This window comes from Urocampus carinirostris, chromosome 8 (genome assembly GCF_059441175.1).
Source record: "Urocampus carinirostris isolate Australia breed hairy pipefish chromosome 8, RoL_Ucar_1.0, whole genome shotgun sequence".
Taxonomy (NCBI): Eukaryota; Metazoa; Chordata; class Actinopteri; order Syngnathiformes; family Syngnathidae; genus Urocampus; species Urocampus carinirostris.
In genome coordinates, this window is record NC_142356.1 from 13,449,846 (window position 1) to 13,469,475 (window position 19,630).

Below are 19,630 nucleotides of genomic sequence, written 5' to 3' on the forward strand. Positions count from 1 at the left end.
CGTGTTGTTGCCAGGGGGGTTTGGTGGTCAGGGGTCTTCAGGACGTCACATTCCATCTGAACACATCGTTTCCTGGCAATTGTCCCTCCAAATCGGCAACCCGCTTAGTGGCCACTCATTGATGACAGCTTGTAAATCAACTCGCCCGCCAGTCTGCCGCAGTCTTAAGAGGCCTTGCCCTGGCCGGGTCAGGGGTCCGACACCCCTCGGTCCGGCCGAGAGATGCACTAACTGAGACGAGCAGATAGTGGCAGTGAGCGGTCTGGAGCAGTTTCTAATGGTCGCGTCTGGAGCAGGGCTCTCCAATTTCAAGCTGAGAGATAATTAGCGCAAAAGGGCACCCAGTTTGATAAGTATTTCACAAATACCGACTTATCTTCTTATTACTATGTTGTTACTATGTTATTAACAAGTAATTATGAATTAACAACTGGAATTGGGGTTAAATAAACCGTCAACTATTTAACTTGAAAATTACAATGACAAGGCACTGGTGAATTATTTTCAGACAAGGTCAGTGGGCACCTCAGCTATCCTTAGGATAACCATGTTGGAGACCCTTGGTGTAGAAATTCTTGTAATTTGGATTTTCTCTTCTATGGTAGGCAAGATGTCAAATTTTTGTATCTTGAGTAGCTTGAAAGTAAAGTCGCCACTGTATACTGTATATCACGTTAGGTCTACCGTTAATGGATTTTTACCGCTTTTTCAAATTTGGCAATGATAAGAGAGGGATTAGCTCAGGAGGGAGAGCGCTCGTCTTGGGATCAAGAGATCGCAGTTCGAATCCCGGCTCCTTCGTGTTACATGTCGAAGTGTCCTTGGGTAAGACACTAAACCCCTAATACACCCAATAAGCAGGTTAGCGCCTTACATGGCTGCACGGCCGCTATTGGGAAATGTGAAGCACACTGTAAAGCGCTTTGGGAAGTCTCGACTTGAAAAGCGCTATATAAATGCAAATCATTTCATTTCATTTCATTTCTCCCAGGTTAAAATTCAGGTACCAGCCTCCCTGTGCGGAATTTGCATGTTCTCCCCATGCTTGTGTTGGTTTCCTCCGGGCACTCCTCCCACATTCCAAAAAACATGCATGGCAGGTCAACTGACTAAATTGTCCCTAGGTATGAATGAGCGTGTGAATGGTTGTATGTCTAGCAACCAGTTCAGGGTGTCCCCTGCCCACCGAAAGATGGCTGGGATGGGCTACACAACCTTGCGACCCTAGTAAGGATAAGCGGTGCAGGAAATGGACAACTTAAGGGATGAAAAGGGGACTCAAGACTTAGACATGGCCAACGGTTGATTTAGCACAATGCTGGCAGCAGTATCCAGGGCCATGAGAAAGGTAGGACTCGACAGTACGTGCAATTCATATGGTCCGGAATAATGGTACCTCGATTTCACAAAGCTATCTTCGCAACATTGCTAAAATTCGCCCTCTGCTGTCTCAGTCGGATGCGGAGATTATAATTCACGCGTTTGTTACGTCCCGTCTCGATGTAATTCACTACTACTCTCCGGTCTCCCGAAGTCCAAAATCAAGAGCCTTCAGCTGGTACAAAATGCTGCAGCGAGGCTTTTAACTATGACAAGAAAGTTTGATCACATTACCCGAGTTTAGCTAACCTCCATTTGCTCCCTGTTAGCTTAAGATGTGATTTTCTGGGCGGCAGTAGCTCAGGAGGTAGAGCGCTCGTTCGAATCCCGGTTGTCCGTGTTACATGTCGAAGTGTCCTTGGGTAAGACACTGAACCCCTAATAGCCCCAATAAGCAGGTTAGCGCCTTACATGGCTGCAAGGCCGCTATTGGGAAATGTGGAGCACATTGTAAAGCGCTTTGGAAAGTCATTGACTTGAAAAGCGCTGTAAAAATGCAGATCATTTCATTTCATTTCATTTTAAAGTTATGTTGGTATTATACGAAATCATGCATGGACTTGCTCCCTTATATCTTTCAGATTTAATTTCCCCCTATGTTCGGGTCCGGAGCCTTCGCTCTGAGAACGCTGGTCTACAGGTGATCCCAAGAGCCAAGAAGACATCCGCAGGTTCCAGAACGTTCTCCATCCGGGCCCCGGTGCTGTGGAATGCTCTTCCCTCTGAGATTCGATCTGCGACCTCAGTGGAACTGTTTAAATTTCGGCTTAAAACAAATTGCTATTCTATAGCTGATGAATAACCTATATTTTATGTTGACAATATATGTGTATTATTTGCCCTCATGTAGGTTTTAGATCAGGGCATGGTGTCATAATAGTCTGTGGTTTGCAATAATCTGTGGTCAGTGCAGCCCTTTGAGACTCTTTGTGATTAAGGGCTATACAAATAAACATGACTTGACTTGACAAAACATAAACAATGCATAAACTGAAGGTACCAAAAGTATTGTTTGTTTTTTTTTGTGGGTTATTTATGTGTTTTTATTTTCTTGCTGATGGGCGGAAGCTTTAGCTTGTTGTAATTCTCTTATAGTCTTCGTGTAAACACATCTGGAGTCTGTAAGAGCTTAGAAAATCTGTGCTGGTAGAGCAAACGGGACGAGAAGATGACAAATTCCCAGACATAAGGACGGTAGTCTCTTGAAAATAAATGTATACAATAACTTCTATTTCCTACCAAGCTTTAAGTGCTTTTTATGATAAGGCCTGGATGGTATGCCTCTGGCAGCTTACTTGACCTTGCTTCAAACAACACCTCGTATTTCAACACAGTGATAAGATTATGTTGGGTTGAAACTGATTTATAAGCATTTCGAGAAATCATTAGCCTATGCGAAAACATCATTTTTCCACCATGAAGGTGTCTGTTTACACTGTAAGATAGTATTTGTGTGCCAGATATCATTACATCATTTCTACCAGTAGCCTGGAGCGCCGTTCCCTGTTCCCATCTTTTCAAGCTTGGCACTATTTACATCTGACTAATACCGTATATCAGGGGTGTCAAACTCATTCTTACTCGGGGGCCGCACGATAAAACAAACATTTTCTCGGTGGCCGGACTAGTCGATTTAGAAGAAAAGAGAAAGAAATAAGAGAAACAGAGGGAGAGAAAGAGTGGGACAAGGAACAAGAGAAAGGGAAAATGAGAGAGAAACAGACAACGGGAGAAAATAAAGAGACAAAAAGAGAAATGGTATAGAAGGGGAAAGAGGAAAAAGAAACCCAAAGAGAAATTGAAAGCAAGAAAGAGAGAAGGAGAGAGGAAGGGGAAAGCAGGAGAGAGAGAAAGAGAAAAGAGAGAAAAAGAGAAAGGAAGAGAGCAACAGAAGGTAAAAAGACACAGAGCTATGGAGAGTATATTTTTGAATAGTACATTAAATTATTCTGGATGGGCAGCACGGCGGTGCAGTGGTGAGCGCGTGTGCGGCACAGTTCTAAGGTCTTGGGAACCTCCTGTGTGGGTTCAAATCCAGCCACAAGACTTCCTGTGCGGAGTTTGTATGTTCTCCCCGTGCTTGCGTGGGTTTCCTCCGGGCACCCTGGTTTCCTCCCACATTCCAAAGACATGCATTTCAGGTGGATTGGCCGGTCCAAATTGTCCCTAGGTGTGAATGAGCGAGCGAGTTGTCTGTCCCTGTGTGCCCTGCGATTGGCTGTCAAACAGTTCAGGGTGTCCCCTGCCCACTGCCTGATGATTGCTGGGATGGGCTCCAGCACCCCCGCGACCCTACTGAGGATAAGCGGTGCAGCTAATGAGATGAGATTATTCTGGATGCCATAGTCCATTCATAGATAGTTGCATCTTTATTTTAGCTTTTAGGTAAAAAATATAGTGAAATAACACGGCCTTCAAGTTTTTCGCACTACTCTCATTTCCAGGGCTTTTGTGGTAGACAAGAATGGTGTTATGGATGACTTGATGGTAGCATGTCAAATCAGTCTCCATCCACGTTGAAGAATTAACATTAAAACATTAAAGCGTTTTTCAATGTTTAAACAACTATATTTTGTTTTAGTTCAGAGAAATGCAAAGTGGATTGTATTGCTGATGTTTAACCATCCGAAGAAGGTAACTAAAGCCATGAGAACAAATCCCCTGTGGTCTTAGTCCTCGTCTTTGGTGTCATATCGATGTCGCTATAACACTGAATAGCATTGTGCAAAGCTATATGTCTGGAGGTTTAAATAAGTCAACGTCTTCTTCTGTATATCATTTGCAGCTCTTGAATTTTCACATCTATCCAAGTGGTGTCAAAGTTGATTCATTAAACCCCTGATTAAATGAAATAGTTGAAGTTTAGCTACTACAGCTCCCTGCAGTATCTTTGGGATACAATATATGTGCTACAAGTAGACCGGGCAGCCTGCGGCTACCGCACTGACAAGCGTGGTAGGCTGATATGAATTGCTGCACTGCAAAACTGCTGAGGCTGCTGGGCCTGCTTTGCTACGGCATGGTGACAGGAGCACGCAAAGCTCTGCCAGAGCGGGCAAAGGGGATTGTGGATTGCTTGTAGAAGCGCCCATCTCGAACACGCTTGGAATGCCTACCTGGCTGACATTGGCCAATTGGATTTCAGATTTGTCATTTGCAAGTATTAAACAAGAATTATTTAAACATACAAATCAAGGGCGCCGCCGCGAGCTGCAGCTTCTCCAGCAGCTCCGTGTTTTGAGTTATCATTGAGCGATAAAAAGCAAATAATGGTCAGCAGGCCGCAACCCAAATATGTAGGTTTTAGATCACGGGATGGTGTCATAATAATCTGTAGTTTGCAATAGTCTTTGATCTGTGCAGCCCTTTGAGACTCTTTGTGATTAAGGGCTATACCAATAAACATGACTTGACTTAACAATGCCCTACTACACTTTTAATTTTTCCCACTACTCCTATATGCTTTTATCTTACTTTCAGCTAAGCTGTTCAGGCCGTAGAACATATTAGGTAGGAGGAAAGGGGCTTGGGGGTGTGGAGAGTGACCTTTTTCTCGACACTTCTATGGGGTGTTTGTAGACGTTTATTGTTCTATATTCTTTATCAATTATCCATTATCCGTTATCAGTCAAATAATAATACACTTCAAAGCCAAGAGGCCGAGACACTTGCTCCCAGCCAAGAGGCTGAGTCAAGCTTCTAGCCACAGGGCCAAGCAGCGATCAGTGCGAATACACCGTTCCCGGAGGTACTGCAATACCAGGCCGATGCGTAGAGTGGACAGAACAAGCTCTTATTCCATCTACAAATTGCAAAAATCAAATGAACATAAAGCACTTAGTTCAACAGCCAGGTATGGTGTGTTTTTGTAACTGCAAATATAGTACACAATCCATCCACCACAATCGGCAACATGAACGGAAAATGATACCGGTAGTTAGAATTTAATGCAAACTTTTAAAGTCCAGGTCCCGTTGAAAGTAATCCAACGAAAAAAATGTATTTTTCCAAAGTTAAGGGTGGGAAAAATATATATATCCACTATTGTCCGCTGCAACAACACAGAGATTTAACTCAGCTTTACCCCACTTCCCGTCAGCCCGCGTTTGCTCCGCCCCTTCTTTTTGATTCGCTCGTAGAAAACATATCACAATAAGTCTCTAAAATAAATACATTACAAAAATATACAGTTGCAAAAACATATTATACATGGTTACACATATTTACAAAGAAAGACGTTACACTTAGAGTTTTCAAAGCTTTAATAATAATAATACAACTTTCATCCCAAACCGTGCCTGTGAAAGGTACCACCACGCTACTCCTAACACGCTACTCCTAACACGCTCCCAACGCACTAAGCGTAGCTGTTAAAAAAACCCGTACCGCAATTGCGAAATTCACGGTAAACCGTCCTCGTCTTTCTCCTCATAACTGTCGCCATCAGGGGTGTCTTCCTCATAAACGGAACGAACCTCTGTCCTCTGTCATACGGACAATTCGAACGTAAACTAAGAGGATGCAGTCAACCTCGGCGCACAATTTCACCGGTCTAAATTTTACCTTTTGTACTCGAGTGCCGCTGGTGGCCGTTAGAAAAATTACATAAATTGGCCGCTTCACTGAATAAGCCGCTGGGCTGAACATTTGGGAAAAAAGTAGCGGCTTATAGTCCGGAATTTACGGTAGTCTAATCAGACACGTTCACTGCTTCAAAACACTGTTTTCTGACTTTGTTTTTAAGCCTGGAATATTTTTCTATGGTAGCTTGTTAGCATGGTGTTTGACTATAGTGATCATGCAGTGTATGTATGCATGCATGCCAACCATCGTTTTTTATCATCAATAAAATATCTGTAAGTTTCGATAAGTTAGGACGTTTTGGCAGATATGTCTGTCAGATCAGCCTACAGTACGAAGTTTCAATAGCGTCAGACCAACGGTAACGGATATATATTGCACTTAAGAGTAAGGTGTTTGTCATCATTCCGGGAAGATCAACGGGTAAACTCCAGCTGCCGGACATTGGTGTAAAACTGACGTTTAAAACCTGTCTGCATATACTGTCATTGGACATTTTGCAAAAGCCGACAGGTTTTAGGCTCTGGTAATACAGAGAGAGAACTGTAGGATGTTTAATGGAGAACTTGAGCAGAGAAATCGAAAGCTTTGTTGGATGTGTGGGGAAAAATAGTAAATAGTGTACAATCAGACTGTTTTGGTCCTGTTGTGAATGCCATAGCGTATGCTGCATGCATGCCCTGGGTAAAAATAGCAATTCATTGATTGAGACCGCACCTTTCATATGTAGTCACAGAATATGGTGGCTTGTTGGAGGTCTCTTCCATCAATTTGATCTATTTTGCTTGTCCTTATATTTTGGGAACGAGTTGACATCTTAAGACAGATGTAATATTGTTAAACTTTGACTGATTTTTCCTCCAAAAGGGCGTCTAAATTCTAGAGTAAAAGTAAGATCTTAAGCCTCAGAGTCAGAGTCCTACCTCACAACTAGGGTCAGGCCTAAAATGTCAATCATTTCGTTTGTTTCAGGCTGGGCTGAGCTTCTTCTTGGGTGTAATTATGGCCTGTTCAGTCTTTTGAGACATTTTGTGATTAAGGGCTATACAAATAATAAACGTGACTTGACTTGACAAGCAGCATCAACCGGTCTTCCTTTAAAAATCTTTTTCCAGTTCTGATCACTTGCTATATAAATCTCACGTGTATATAATATATATATATATATATATGGTTATAATTCGCACAGTGAATACTCCTGTGTGCATGTGTAACGGGTGTAATAATAACTTTTGTTTTATTGAAATTCCTGCTGAAATATGTTGTATAGTTTCTGTATAAGCGTCCTGCAATGATGAGTCCAACAGTGCCACCTGCTGGTATGTGGTAAGGTTTGGTTTGGCTTTAGACTTTGCGACAGGAAGGTGGGGGTTTTTGGCAGTCTACAACGGTAGTCTGCCAATGGTTAGACACGATCTTTTGGTGCTCCGCAAAAAGTTAATTTTAAACATTAAAACCACAGCTGACAAATCTCTCAACATGCACAGTAATGTGATTGATGTTGTCAAGCTGTTTGGATTTATTTTCGTTTTGCTTCTGTCGCCTTTTATGTTAGTTTTGCCGGACGTTGCATGTTGTGCTAAAATGCTAATTCCCCTTATAGAGATCAAAGCCAGCAGAGAAGCTTACCACGTGTTATGTTGTGACTAATTTATTTGCAGGTAAATTGTACCCGTTTTTACACTCATTATTGTTATTATTTCTATTTTCTCATATATATAAAAAGGATGATGTTGGTTAAAATTCAGACTAAAGAAAAATATGTTGAATTCATTGTAAACGTTAAAAAAAACACTATATGATCTCTTGTTAAGTATCTTGTTAAAATGGATGTAAAAATGTATTGTGATGGTTAATATTCTATAATGTATTTTATGTAAACTGAAAAGAAAGCTCTTTGATATGTTTTGGGCAGTCGACAACGAGCTGCCAACGAGATCAAAGCCAGCAAAGAAGCTTACCACGTGTTGTGTTGTGACTCATTCATTTGCAGCAACTATAATAAAAACCTCATCACCCAGTCCAGCGTGAATGTGGATCTCTGGTGGGACGGGTACACCGTGGTTACTCATGTACTGTATGCAAGTGTTCTTTGGACCACCTTTCCCAAGCATGCCTAACTAGTGGATCCGTGCTTTGCTCGGGTACGGATTGATTGAACTGACTGAGGGCAAAATGAAGAAAAACAAACGGAAGTGGGAAGATGGAGGAAGAAAGTGAGCAACAGGAACAAAGGCAGGCGCCCATATATTTTAAATCCAAAGTATGAACAAATCTTGAACAGCTCTTTGTTTTTGCAAAAGAACCTTGATACTCCAAAGCACCAGCTCAATTACCAGAAGCACCCATAAGTAAGAGGACCCTACCCATTACCTCGAATATGAATTCAAATCTCAACATTCAGCTGCTTTCCACTAGAGGCAGAAATGTTGTATGACCTTGACGCATCACCCTGGACAGCAATGTTTACCTGCAATATGTTTGAAGGATCTTGATTTTAATTTGATAGCTCACACTTGTGCTGTTTTTTTTCTTTTAGAGACTATTATATTACCCCGATTTTAGCTAACCTGCAGGTTCTTTTGGTAGTATAGAAACTCTCGCATGGACTTGCTCCTTCATATCTTTAAGAGTTAATTTCCCCCTATGTTCTGGTCTGGAGCCTTCGCTCTAAAAATGCTGGTCTACTAGTGATCCTGAGAGCCAAGAAGAAATACGCAGGTTCGGGAGTGTCCTCCATTTGGGGCTCCGGTGCTGTGGAATGCTCTTCCCCCTGAGATTCGATCCGCAACCTCAGTGGAAATGTTTAAATCTAAACTTAAAACACATTTCTATTCTATAGCATATGAATAACCTATATTTTATGTTGACAATATCTTTTTATTATTTGTTGTTGCAACATCCATTGCAGCCTAGTCATCCTGGAAGGGGGATAACCTCTCAAGGTTTCTTCATTTTCCTCATGTTGAGGTTTTTGAGTTTTTCCTTGCCCTCATGTAGGTTTTAGATCAGGGGATGGTGTAATAATAGTCTGTGTTTTGCAATAATCTGTGGTCTGTGCAGCCCTTTGAGACTCTTTGTGATTAAGGACTATACAAATAAACAAGACTTGACTACAGTATTAACTGTAAATAGGATCATTAAAGGACAACATTTCTGTTATGTTCACAATTCAGTTTGTGACATTTTGAGGTTGTGAACCTGTTGCACAGTGTACATGTTATGTCCTCGTTTTCTCAGTTCACATAAATGTCAGCTCCCGGACTGATGCATTGTTTAAACATCATTCATGGTTTGTCCCAGACGTGTATGATTTAAGTAGCCTGTTTTTCAGGAAAGAAAATTAAATCGCAATCATCAATTACAGTGTCCGCAATCATCAATTACAGTGTCCATTTTACCTCTGAAAAGTGATGGGTCTCGCATGCTCAAAAATCTATGGGTCCCAACAGAGACCACAAACCTCTTTTTTCCTTTTATACTTTTTTCTTAACTTCTTTATACAACATCATCATTCGTAATATAATGCATCAAAGCAAGTGAGCCGTTTGAGAGCCGGCTCTCTTTAATGAGTTGAGCCGAAAAAGCCGGTTCTCTAAAAAGAAACTGACTTTTACTACACAACTCGTACTGAGATCGGCGTGCAGACGAAAACTCGAACCGCGAGACCAAAACAACAACGGCGGATCTGCCTCAAGAAAAGTTTGGAATGCGGTAAATCTTTGTTAAAAAATGATAATGACAATTTTGTGTCAAAAAAGTTGCGTCCCGGGGACGCACGTTGATTTGACACGATGCGTCCCCAGCAAAAATAATGCGTCCAGGACGCAGGGACGCGGGCAAACGAGAACACTGCAATTATATCGAATCGCTAAACTTGTAGAATCGCAATTATCGAGAATCGCGATATAAATCGAATCGGCACCTTGGCGTCGTGACCGAATCGTGACAAAAGCATACCGCCCGAACCCTACTAGATAGTTACTTTCAGTCAGTAATCTGGGGGATAACTGAACTACTTTCTGAATGAAGTAACTTGTAACTGTAACTTCTTTCAGTTTTTCTGATTACAACTTAGGTAGACAATGTCTCAGGGTGTACATGAAACTCGCGTCAGGTCAGCACATGACACACCACATACACACTCAGATACACTGTATAGTTGGAGTGATGCAACTTGGAGGTCACAGTCAACCCTCCAGCAAAAATTGAGCAGTCAGTCAGAATACAATGAGCAAGTATCTCTCAAAGAAAAAGGGAACGCGAAATTGTGTGTGTGCATGTGTGAGGGTGTGCGTTAGTGGGTGTGCATGAACGTGTGCCTGCACACATTACTAGTAAGTCTGACCTGGTTTATCAATCTATCCGTGTTTAGTTGCCATTTATATGACAGGAACTGTTACTAGAATAGAATAGAATATACCTTTATTGTCATTGTTACAAATGGGCTAACATATTGTGACAACGAAATTGGGCATGACACTCCAGTTTTACACATAGTGAGGGTATGAGCAAGAAGATAAAGGAACAGAGAAGATAATGTTATAAAACAAGGGGAATAAGGCTATAGTTATAATTTACATGGTATTTACACAACAATGTCAGCATGTGGGATGTTACATACAGGGTTGTCGTGATAACGTTGTATCGTAACGGTTGTGCAATATTGCATTTGGTGCAAAGTCATCATGGTGCAAAAATAGTCCGCATATACATTGGTGCAAGCATAGACATCATAGTGCAAAAAAAGGAAATGGTCAGACATTGTGCAATTTGAGCATTAAACGTAGTGCAGTCGACATGTGCAAGAACAAGACTTGAGTAACATTATTTTCGTATGAGGTAGTGTTGGCACGAGTTTTCAGTTTTTGTGCGGTGTCTGTTGAGCAGTGAACAAACATAGTGCAGACAGCATGTACGTGAGTACCATTTTACATATATGTGAGGTATTTTTTTTTTATTTTTATTTTTTTATTTTTTTTGCAACAGTTTTCAGTTGTTTGTGCGGTGTCTGTTTAGGGTGGTAATGGCTGTGGGGAAGAAACTGTCTCTGAGTCTGTTCGTTTTTGCTTAGTGTGACCTGTAGCGCTTGCCGGAAGGCAGCAGGTCGAAGAGATGGTGGCCGGGGTGAGAAAAGTCCTTGACGATGTTTTCTGCTCTGCTGAGGTAGCGAGAGCAGGCAATGTCCTCCAGACTGGGCAGAGAGCAGCCGACGATTCTCTGGGCTGTTTTTATGATCCTCTGGAGCTTTTTCCTGTCTGCTGCTGTGCACCCCGCATACCACACCGTGATGCAGTATGTTAGGATGCTCTCCACTGTGGCTTTGTAGAAAGACACCTGCAGCTGCTGTTTTAGGTTATTTTTCCTGAGCAATCTCAGGAAGTGCAGTCGCTGCTGGGCCTTCCCTACCACCGCTCTGGTGTTTGCAGACCAGGAGAGGTCGTCGGCGATGTGCACGCCCAGAAATTTGAACGAGTGGACTCTCTCTACGCAGTCTCCTTTTATGATGAGAAGGTCACAAAACCAGGTTTTGTCGTATGATAACCTACGGCTGGATGATTCATTGACATTTTAATTGTCGTATAAGTTGAGTTTTCCTCTTTCGATGTCCGAAACATTCAAAGATTAATATCATACAGAATGCCGCAGCGTGTTTAACTGTCTTCTACGCTGTCAATGTAATGCACATGCAAGCCTGAAACATGTGATTCTAGCATCGGTGAGTACACTCTTGGTAGGAAATAGTTCAAAATTATAATTCTTGGATCCGGTTTCATCTTAATGGGTGGGGGGGATTTTGTAGAGGTTTATTGTTCTATATTCTTTATCAATTATCTATTATCCGTTTTCGGTCAAATCATAATACACTACAAAGCCAAGAGGCCGAGACACTTGCTCCCAGCCAGGAGGCTGAGTCAAGGTCCTAGCCACAGGGCCAAGCAGCGATCAGTGCGAATGCACCGTTCCCGGAGGTACTGCAATACCAGGCCGATGCGTGGAGTAGACAGAGCACGCTCTTATTCCATCTCCCAATAGCAAAAATCAACTGAACATATGTACTGTATCTACCTAGAACCACAGTCCCATAGATAGTACACAATATAAACTTAATGGGTTCAAGTTTAGGTCAAGTTCACTACCAGTGGTATAGACGATTTGTGAAAAGGCAGTAGATTTAATCTCATTATCACACTACTTTTAGTCATGGTACCAGAAACAAATATTAATTTTGTGTGCTTTTCACCTGAAAATATCTATCTATCTATCTATTTATCTATCAATCTACCTTGGTCATATCCCTTAAGAAGGGTGACGAACAGCAAGACAAACACATACAATAACAAAGAAAAGAAAAAGAAAAGAAAAATAAAATAAAATAAAAAGGAAAAAAAATTGCAAAAAAACCACACACCAAATTTTTGGGACCATGGCCAACCCAAATGCCCAAACACCCAAACAAGTTGGGCACCTCGGCACCTAAGTTGGTCATGCTTTCGTCCCTCCAGATAAAACGGGACATCAGAAAGCGGCCATGTCACTCGGGTCAGGGTGACAACACACTTCTGTTCAACAGTAGGGCCCGACAGCTTTCACTGGTTTACCCCTGCCCAACATACAGGTGCCCTACCCATCCCTTAGAACGCTTCCAAACATCCCACTTTACAACACCTCTCCACTCCTTCCTATCACCCACAAATTGTCTTTCTGTATGCAATTCCAACCCTGCTACTGCACCCAATTACAATATTAAATGGTAGTTTTAGACTTTTATCAAATGGAAATTTAAAAAGATTCAAGAGTAACTATTTTCATTAAACATGGACCAAATGCCTGAAGACAGTGTAATGCATAGAAAATTATATTTCAACAAACTTGACACACATATGTAAGAATCGGTGTCTGCATTTAGACTTTCTAGAGCAGGGGTGTCAAACTCGTTTTAGCTGTGGGCCACAAATGCTATAAAAAGATTCTCACGAGGGCCGGACTAGTAAGTTTTAAAGAAAGAGAGAGGGAGAAAAAGAGAGAAAGAGGTGGAAGGAAAGAGAAAGCGATAAACAGATAGGGAGAACAAGGAAGACAGAGTAGCAGAGAGAGAAAAAGAGAGCAGAACTGAGATATGAATGGAGAAATAAAGAAAAAAAGAAAGAATTGAAGAGAGAAAAAAGAGAAAGATAAGAAGAATGAGAGAAGTGAAATGACAGAAAAAGAAAGAGAGTAAGAGTGGGCAGGGGAAAAAGAGAGACAAAGTCAGGCGCGAGAGAGATCAAAGAAGGGGAGGGAAAGAGAGGGTGAGAAGGTAAGAGAAAAATAGAAAAAAAGATAATTACAGAGTAAGTTACAGAGAGAGGAAATAGAAAGAGAAAAGAAAGAATTGGAGAGTGAGAGAGGAATAGAAGGAAGAGAAAAAAAGAGAGTAAACAGGGGAAAGAGAAAGAAAGAGAAAGAGAGGGAGAAAAAAAATTAAAAAAGAAGAGAGTGAGAGAGAAATACAGTGGAACTTCGGTTTTCGAACGCCTCTCAGTTCGAACAAATCGGTGTCCAACCAAAAATTTCCAGAAATTCTTGCTTCGCTGTTCAGTCAAAAAATCGGAGTTCGAACGCCGGTAATGCGTGAGTGCGTACGCTAGGGTGCCATGCTGAGCGGCGTACGGGTGTTTTAGCCCCTTATTATGCCTTTGAAGAAAGTCAGCGCAAGCAGCAAAGTTGCTATAGGTGAAAAAAGAAAAGTAGTGCGTACAACTATTGCATTTAAGAAAGAAATAATAGCAAAATATGAAGGAGGTGTGCGAGCACCTTCTGCTGACCACCACAAAGGTAAGAAATCCTATTCATAAGATTACGGTAACGCAAACGTACGATTAGCCTGGGTTAGCTTTAAGTTTACGTTAAACATTCAGGGTGTTGGAACGGAGCCCAACATTGAGCGTGTTGGAACGGAGCCCCCTTTCCAATGAACCGCTCACCACTTGTTGGTAGACCCGGGTGCTAAATGACTTGTAAACGACCTGATTTTTTTATTTTTACACATTCATGTTAGGGGAATCTTTCGTACGAAAGATTACGATAACGCAAACTTACGATTAGCCTGGGTTAGCTTTATGTTTACGTTAAACATTCAAGGTAAACATTCAGGGTGTTGGAACGGATTAAAACGATTTATATTATTTTTAATGGGAAAAATGATTTCGGAGATCGAACAAATCGGTTTTCGAACAGGGTTCTGGAACGAATTATGGTCGAGAACCGGGGTTCCACTGTACTACCACAATTGTTTTGCTAGTGTTAACTGGCTTGGGCGACATCCGGTGGAAATATTTAAAACTACAGCTCATTTTCCTCAAGCACTTCTGTTGTCTTGTGGGCCAGATTTAAACCATTGGTGGGCCTGATTTGGCCCGCGGGCCGCTCGATTGACACCTGTGTTCTAGAGGATGTCCAAATGCAATATAAAGAAAACAAGGAATGGCTCCATGTAAAGAGAGGGAGGAAAGAGTAAATGGGTATGAGCAAGTGTATGGATTTGTTCTACAAAGCTGAACAGATGGTCTGACATATATCATCATTTGCAATAAGCATCTATATTTCACTAACTTACAATTATCTCGATAGCTGCCTGCGAAATGGGACACATGTCAGTATGTTGTCATTATCATGTCGAATATGCACTTTATCCACGTGCTCTCTCTTTCATCATCCACTTCGTTCAATTAGACTAATGGCGTGTTATATAAATAAAGGATCAAATGTGTCGCGTGGAGAAAAAGATTAAAAACGGACATCTCTGTGAATGAAGGCAAATAAACAGTGACAACAATGGCTTTAAGACACAAGTTTACAATTGCTAGAAGACAAAATATGCAATCTTGTGTACTGCCTAGTCACTTCCTAACAACAGTTGGTCAAACTTTTTTGGAAATGTACCGGTTTACTCTCCTTCCCCTTAATTTTACCCCTTACTCTAGCATAACACATCTAGATTGAGGTTAATAGAGTCCCAACCCTGCGTAGAGTGAGGCGGGAGATTTAGGAGGACAATCCCCTTTTCATCAACTCAGATCAGGAGCGCCCTAACTTCTCCCTAACCATGCACCCTCGGCATGGGAGGTCGGTGGTTCACGCCCCGGCCGAGTCATTCCTAAGACTTAAAAAGTGGTCGGCGGCGCCCTCTGTTGGCTGCGGCTGCATCGGCTCGCTACAACGGGTCAGGTGCAATCGACATTTCGTTCTGTGTACATTGTTACACAGAATGACAATACAAGGAAATTATTATTATTATTATTATTACTGAACAGGAAATATGGCTAAGCTATTTACATTAGTGTTGGCTTTGAGCACAGAACAAATGAATATGCAGTTAAGCTACTTTATAAAAATACTTTTCATGGAAGCGTTCGGAGATAAAAGTCAGTGGAAATATAGGCTTTCCGGTAAAATTCACTAAAGGGCATTTTAATTTCCAAACAATCGGATACACGTGTCATTTTTACAAGTTAAAATGCTACATTTCTAGTTGTCGTGGACATGACTTCTTATCTCTAAACTTGCAGAATTGATTTATGAGCTTCTTAACTGCCACCAATATGATAAATTATTCATTCAGAAAGAAGGAAATTATAACTTAAGGGGCTGTAGTGAATTCATGATCTCAAAGGTGAGAACCACCAGGAAAAGTATGTGTGTGTCTGTGTGTGGAGTCAAACTTTGGAATAATTTACAAGACAAGATCAAACAATGTCCAACTATTCCCTTGTTCAAATTTAAATACAAAAAACATTCCTGGCGGAATACAGAGATGAAGAAAATCAGGTATGAGTGATACGAGCGATTGGGAATAGTGCGGCTAAAACTATTATTAACTTTGTGTTATTGTTGCTGTTGTTATATCATAACTGTTATTATTACCGTAAATTCCGGACTATAAGCCGCTACTTTTTCCCCAAACTTTCAACCCTGCGGCTTGTTCAGTGATGCGGCCAATTTATGTAATTTTTCTAACGGCCTCCAGCGGCGCTCGAGTACAAAAGATAAGATTTAGACCGGTGGAATATATGCGCCGAGGAAGACTGCAACTTCTTTGTGCATAAATTAAATTAGCGTAATCATACCCTCAGCATGCAAAATGCAAATAGAAAGGCACATGACGCAGCTTTCAAGCTAAAAGCAATCGAGCAGTCCGGACGGTTTACCGTGATTTTTAGAAGTACAGTATGTTTTTTTACCAGACCCGTTTACGGTGTTGCGAGCGTGTTGCTAGCGTATTTTGGAATAAGGGAGCGTGGGACGATGTCTATATGACAAAGCTTCTTTCCGACACTGAGGAAGACGACTTTGATAGCTTCAGTTCCAAGGAGGAAGATAAGGACGGTTTACCGTGATTTTTTGAAGTACGGTATGTTTTTTTTTTACCAGACCCGTTTACTGTGTTGCGAACGTGTTGCTAGCATGTTGCTACCATTAACTGCCCTGTCACAGGCACCGTTTGGGAAGTTAAATTATTATTATTAAAGCTTTGAAAACTCTCTCGGTGTACCGTCTTTCTTTGTAAATATGTGTAACCCATGTATAATATGTATTTGCAACTGTATATTTTTGTAATGTATTTATTTGTATTTATTTTAGACACTTATTCTGATATGTTTTGCACAGGCGAATGAAAAAGGAGGGGCGGAACAAACGGGGGGTGACGGGAAGTGGGGTAAAGGTGAGGAACAGACAGACCTGTTTGTGAACGTGGATATATATTTTTCCCACCCTTACCTTTGGAAATATACACTTTTTTCCTTGGATTACTTTCAACGCGACCCGGACTCTGCAGGTCTGCATCAAACCTTAAGTACCGGTATCATTTTCCGTTCATTTTGCCAGCTGTGATTTTTGGACTGAATAGTTTAATGAAGGACATTTAGTTTTAATCGCGGGACTTAAAGTCGGGTTTGGGTTCGCATGCAGCTGATATACAGGTGCGGCTTGTGTAAGTACAAAATCGGTTTTCCTCTTAAAATCTGGTGGGTGCGGCTTATAATCAGGTGCGCTCTAAAGTCCGGAATTTACGGTAATAGTATTACAATTGTTGTTATAAAATTGGTGTGTTTAATAGGGAAGATGAAGGGGTAGGGAATATAAGCATTTGCTTCTGAATACCCCTTTTCGAACATATTATGTAATATTATTTTGTTGTTGAGTTATTGTTTTTGTTCCGTTTTTATTTTAATGTTCGAATAAAGTTTTCATTGATTCATTCAATATGATCCTACTTGCGAATCACAAAATAGCTTTCGCTCGTTAAATACCAATTTGATTTGAATTTGAGTGTCGCTACATGGTGCTGTCATTCTTTCCGGTCTTGCATGCTTGCTTCTGTAAGGCTTATCTTGGTTGGCCCATTGAGGATGAGAGTTGTTCAAATTATTCATGGGAGATTTATTTGGGATTAACTTTAGCTTTTGCATTTCCCTAAGAAAATAGAATACAAGACGATCTCACTCAGCATGGAGCAAGGAAAATATGTGCTTGTGCGGAACTACAGTACTGCGCTTGTGAGTGTATTTGTGGCATAAGTTTTTATATGATTTAGGGCAGAAACTGTCTGTTCCAAAGACGCAGTGGAAACGGGGATTTTGTCTTGACGTTTTTGTTGTGACATTTCTGTTACCTTCCTTAGTCAAACATAGTTTGTTAAACCAATGGAGTTTTCCCAAGGCCCGTTAGTCGGCCCTGACTCTCCAACTTTGAACAACTAAACAGCTTTTTTCCATCTTCGCAACATTGCTCAAATTCGCCCTATGCTGTCTCATAATTCATGCGTTTGTTACCTCCCGTCTCGATTACTGTAATGCACTACTCTCTGGTCTCCCGAAGTCCAAAATCAAGAGCCTTCTGCTGGTACAAAATGCTGCAGCGAGGCTTTTAACCAAGACAAAAAGTTTGACCACACTAGCCCGATTTAAGCTAACCTGCATTGTCTCCCTGTTAGCTTAAGATGTGATTTTAAGCTTCTGTTGGTATTATACAAACTCATGCATGGACTTGCTCCCTCATATCTTTCAGATTTAATTTCCCCCTATGTTCCGGTCCGGAGCCTTTGCTCTGAAAACACTGGTCTACTAGTGATCCTAAGAGCCAAGAAGAAATCCGCAGGTTCGAGAGCGTTCTCCATTCGGGCCCCGGTGCTGAGGAATGCTCTTCCCCCTGAGATTTGATCTGAACCTCAGTGGAAATGTTTAAAGCTAAGCTTAAAACACACTTCTATTCTATAGCATATGAATAACCTATATTTTATGTTGATAATATGTGTATTATTTGCCCTCATGTAGGTTTTAGATCAGGGGATGGTGTCATAATAGTCTGTAGTTTGCAATAGTCTTTGATCTGTGCAGCCCTTTGAGACTCTTTGTGATTAAGGGCTATATAAATAAACATGACTTGACTTGACGTAAATCAAACACATGCCTGTTGGGGCGTCATCCTCAAAGTTAGGTCCTCAACCAGAGGTCTGGGAGTTTGAGGGTTCTCCGCAGTACCTTAGCTGTTCATATTATTGCGCTCTTCTGGACTGAGGCCTGTTGCTGCTGAGAGCTATTGCAACTACTCTTTTACCTGGGATAATACAGCAGTCAAGTCCACTGACTTGAATGCAGGAGACCGTGGTTCGATCACAGTTTGCTCGAACATTACCCAGTAAGGGTCCTTAGGCAAGATCCCTCACCTGTCTACCTCATGTATGAGCAATAATGATGACATTGCCCGGGTCAACAAGGTCTGCGTCAGTTGCTAGGGAACCAGGGCATAATGATGAGAAATGGGCAACTGGAGCAAAACAGGTTCTCGTGAATTCCAACACACCTCACACACTGGGTATACATCCAGTGTGACCATAGCAATCTACAAAATAAAACTATAATAAAAAATAAAGTAACAGAAGATTGGCTGGCAACCAGTTCAGGGTGTCCCCTTCCCAGTGCCGGGAGATGGCTGGGATGGGCTCCAGCACCCCCGCGACCCTACTGCGGATAAGCGGTGCAGCTAATAGATGGATGGAAGTTATTTTTATTTCTCTGGTAACAAATGACCCATTGTCCAGTACCACTGCCAGCACTGGGAGTTATAAGCAAACATTTAAGGAGCTGCAGGAAAATTAATTATTATGGTCACCCACACATACCTGTGTTTTGCACGGAGTTGATTGCAAAACTTAGGGTTAAGAAGTTTATACAAAAAGCATTTTTACTTTGAATATACAGGTGTGCTTAACACACCTTCTTGTTCTTTTGTTCTTCTTTATTTATTTATGTAACCAAACGCAAAGATCATTAAACTAATAAAATCAATCTGAAAGTCTCCCGGACACTCCAAGCTGATACATTCTTGCCTGCAGCTCTAATCCCTCAGCACAAGGGAGATGCATGTGAATGCTATAACACAAAAAGACATCTCTATTGTTTTCAGTTGTTACCAACTAATTCTTCTGCTGTCAAGACCAATCGTGTGGAATGTGTATAATGTGAAATACCCTCAGGGCAGGACTCCAACTACCTTAGCTTCTAAATAATTGTCCGTTGTGATAGGCTCTAACTTTTAGGAGATTGAAAACATAAATTTACCCTTACATATATATCTCACGAATAGTGGTTATGCATTTGCTTAAGGAATATTGGTGACAGCCCAA

At 41.3% G+C, this 19,630-nt stretch overlaps 1 protein-coding gene and 2 pseudogenes across 1 annotated transcript in view; all 3 read right to left on the bottom strand.

Annotated features, from left to right (window-relative positions):
• The window catches only part of LOC148360750 (teneurin-3-like), a 238,694-nt gene that overhangs the window by 188,530 nt on the left and 30,534 nt on the right, over positions 1 to 19,630 (bottom strand). The gene's annotated exons all lie outside the window — the stretch shown is intronic.
• On the bottom strand, positions 5,107 to 5,237 carry LOC148360752 (U2 spliceosomal RNA; annotated as a pseudogene).
• Positions 11,912 to 12,086, bottom strand: LOC148360753 (U2 spliceosomal RNA; annotated as a pseudogene).